Here is a 4,104-nt window from a genome sequence, read left to right on the forward strand (position 1 = left end):
GGCAAGGAAGAGATGAATCAGAAAACATGAGTTCTGGGCTTCTCAGTGAGACAACAAATGGAGCTCTGATGTTGACATAAGGACTCCCAGAGACAAGCCAGGCTTGGATGGGAGCAAGATGGTTAGAGTTCTATGATTATAGAAGAACAAAGGCAACTGATATAAGAAAGAAAAGTTCTCTGAGTACTAGAAGTCCAGATCTGAGGAAGGAAGAGCCAGAGAAAATTTGATAGAACCAATCATTTTGGTTCTTGTGATTGAGTATTTGCTTTAAGATGACCCAAATGTGGATGGTTAAAATGCTGCTGGTAAAATGATGCAAGATAGATATTTTGTTCGATTAAGGGTGAAACCTACTATCATATTTCAGTAATAAGATATGTCTATCCTTGTAACCAAGCATTCTCTATCCTTGTATGCATGTGGCCTTTAAATATACACCAGGTAGTTCAATTGATCTTCCATCCACTGACAGATTCTTTGGGCATGCTACACAACCCTTGATTAATAATATTAATTTTTGTATTAATGCATATATCCTTGGTTATTTCAATCAAGCTAAACATATTTGCAAAGTGATTTCAGGAAAATGTTATTTGGCTTGAATTTTTTAAAAAATTTATTTTTGTTGATGTTTACATAGTCGATCAGGGTGGGAAGGATTGAAGCTTAGGGAAAAGTGGATGTGATCATTGTTTCCAAATTTGCTATTTCTTCCTGTTTCTTGGGGAAGGGAGAAGATAAGGGAAGGGACCATATCCAGCTTCCCAACTGGTAGTAGCTGGGGAGGGAGATCGGCCACCCAATATCAACCCGGGGTCCTGATGTGACACATGTTCCAATGGTTCTGCCCAGGTGGTTTCAATAGTTCTGAAATGTGGTTGATCTTGCTGATCCAAGGATGGGGAAACCCTTCCAATCCCCATTGACTGATACAGTTGACTGGATTGTCTCCACTCACCCAGATATTTGCTTTCATCATTTGGCTGAGGTAGTTGTCCAATTTGTTCTGCCCTCCTTCCTCTGTTATGGTACCAGATGTCCTCTATAGGCTCCAAAGGGCTGCCATACCCTCCATTTGCAACAGGGCCTGCCATCCAATGCTCTGTCTTTTCAATTGAGGACAACCAAGGAACCAAGCCAGGCAACCTGGATCCCACTGGATCCCCCACCCCTGGGGCTCACAGACCCAGCACCCATTATGCAGGCAGGCCCAAGGAACTAGGCCAGGCAACCTGGGCCCCAGGTCAGCTTGAATTATTCCTGAGACTTCACAAAGGAGGATGATCAACCCTCAGTGCAACTCTGAATTCACAGAATGGGGACACATGCCCCATTTAATTTATAAAGTTTCTTCTTAAACAATGTCCTTGTTGAGACTTCACAGCATGACCACATCCAATACTTGTCAAGTTTGCAATCTCAATATTAGAAAAGAGAGCAGCTCAGGATGGCGTTGTAGTGTAGCAAATGCCTCTCCCTGCAATGCCAGCATCTCTTATCGGTGCTAGTTGAGTTCTGGCTGCTCCGTATCTGATCAAGCTTCCTGCTGGTGTATCTGGGAAAGCAGCAGAAGATGGGTCAAGTATTTGTCCTTTTACTCATGTGGGAAACCCAGAGGAAGCTCCTCCTCCTGCCTTTGGTTTAGCCCTGCCTGAACTGTTGTAGCCAAACTGAGGAATGAATCAGCAGATAGAAGATCTCTCTCTCTCTCTTTTGCTTTTTGTAACATTGCCTTTAAAATAAATCAAAATAATCTTCAACATTAAAGAAAACTGTGTAGTAAATGTTTCCAGTAAGCAAGAACATCTTAGAATTTTCTTTTTTTGGGGGGGTGGCGTCCTTTTTAATCAAAACAGTGGATTGAAAAATCTGCTATCACTCACAATGGTGACAAATGGGAACAATATTGCCATATGCCTCCAACTGTAACATAACACACACACACAAAATAACACACAAATTTTTGCATCAATGAGAAAATTATAGTGTTTCCTGTTGTGATTTGTTGCCAGTATTCAGTACAGGGCACCCAGTTCAAGTTCAGTTATTCATGAAACTATGCAGCAGTTTCCTCAAAATATATAAATACCCTGATCTCTGTGTAAGAGAAGACCCTCTGGTTCTGGAGGAAACTGTGGAAATAATTAGGACACTCCTGGGAGAGGCTTGGATAAGCGATAGGGTCTCAGTCAAGAATTCTACCACCTCACTTTCTAATTTTTTCCTTGTTATCTTGTGGGGGCTCATGCAGATTCCAACACATGGCTTGTCTGTTCAGGCCCTGTGGCTGACATGACTTCGAAAATAGCTTCAACTCAAGATCCAGCAGCCCTGATATTAGGCAGCTTGTACCTTTTTACCAGCCTGCCAGTTAGCTTAATGTGAACAATTCATTTCAATTCCATCCTCTTCTATCTTAGGAGTAAGCAGGGTATGGCACTGAGTGGTGGCCAGGGGCTGGGACAATGTGTCCACTCTGCTGAGTGGGCAGTCCTGGGGGTGAATCTCCTTTGCCAGCTGTCCCTTCTTCTTCATCATGCAGGGCTCCTTGTATGGGGATGAGATGGGATCTGTGTGGGGGGAGTGTACTTGTACTTGGAGCTATCTGTAGGTCCAGCGGGTAATAACTCCAGTCTGAATCATAGACACTTAAGTTCTCACAAGTCACAAAAGGCACAATGATGCAGGTGGGGCCATCCGATTGGTTGAATTTGTAGGCATGGTCCAGCAGGGGCATGCTCAAGTTTGGCTTGCAGCCCTCAGGAGGATTGTAACCTTGACAAACAGCAAATGCCTCAGTGCCAGAGGTCCGGCTGCTCCTGGGCTTGGCACAAAGCACGTTGGAGAAGAAGATGCGTAGCTGACTGTACACTAGTGTTATATCCTCGCCTCAGAATATCTTGGCCCTAAGGCAGCCTCCTGACTTTAGGTCATGTGTGGCAATATTCGGAGCTATCAGAAGCTTTGTTGCACACCACCAGGTCTTCAGGGCAGCCCTCAAAGTGGTGGATGATCTCCTGGGCAGTGGATAGCTGGGTGATGTCCCACTGGATCTGAATCACACCCTGGTGTGGAGCCAGTGCCTACAGGTCCACAGCCACCACTCAGCAAGGCCCTTTGCCCCCAATCTTCTGGCTCAGAACCTGGCTCCAGCTGCCTGGAGCTGCAAGAGGTCAACAGCTTGAGTCACAGCTGCAACGAGATGGAATTCCTCATCCAGCGATGGCAGTTTGAAGGCACTGTGGGCATGCCAGCCATTCCCCTTGGCCAGGGAGAAGACATCCTACTTGTCCTTGGACGTCTGTCCCATCTCACACGCTGTTTGCCCAGGCACCTGTGGTGGTCAGCTGATGACAGCCAGGGTACGAATCAGGTGACTATGCTACCACCTACCTCAGGGGCTAAAGCCCAGAAGATGCCAGTGCAATGGGAACTGTGCACTGGCAGTGCCTGTGGTGGTCTATGTTTCTTCCTTCGCTGGCGGGGACAGTGTGCTTAGGCAGCCTCGGCTTGGACACATGTCCTCCGGACCCCAGGGCCTTCTTTACCTTTCTGAGTGGGGCAAAGCAGTAGTCAGGAGGTCAGTCTACTTACAACCTGAGCTCCAGCAAGAGTACAGCTGGTGAGCAAAAGTAAGGCTTCAGTTTGAGTTCGCAGTGGTCCTTAATGCTTCTCGCACGTGCCTAAAGGTTAAAGCAATTGGCATGGTGGGCAGTTCACAGCAGCAGCGAGACCTGGAGCCAATCTGAATTTACAATGTGTGATCTTAGAATTTTCTTTCTTAAAAAATTTAAACAATTACCAGGTTCAATATCATCTGCATACACAATTCTAAATACAGTAACACTCCACTCCCCCCTTTCTCCCTCCTTCTCTCATTCTCCCTCCTTTTCCTTATTTTTTTAAACTTTTGAGATAACATATGTTAGATTCACACTACAGTCAAAGGATTCAACGTTCACCCAAAATTTAACAAGCAAAAGAGCAAAATGATCTCAGTATAGTGAGAATATAGTCAGTGGTTATAAGCAACAATGGATTAGAAAAAGTGATCATGTCACTCTCACGTAGTAAGTTGTACAGTAGTCACAGATCACTCTG

At 45.2% G+C, this 4,104-nt stretch overlaps 1 pseudogene; it reads right to left on the reverse strand.

The window, feature by feature from the left end:
* Positions 1-2,379: 2,379 nt before the first annotated feature.
* LOC101525462 (putative tRNA (cytidine(32)/guanosine(34)-2'-O)-methyltransferase) lies at positions 2,380-3,313 on the reverse strand (annotated as a pseudogene).
* Positions 3,314-4,104: the final 791 nt, after the last annotated feature.

Source organism: Ochotona princeps, chromosome 3 (genome assembly GCF_030435755.1).
Source record: "Ochotona princeps isolate mOchPri1 chromosome 3, mOchPri1.hap1, whole genome shotgun sequence".
Lineage (NCBI taxonomy): Eukaryota > Metazoa > Chordata > Mammalia > Lagomorpha > Ochotonidae > Ochotona > Ochotona princeps.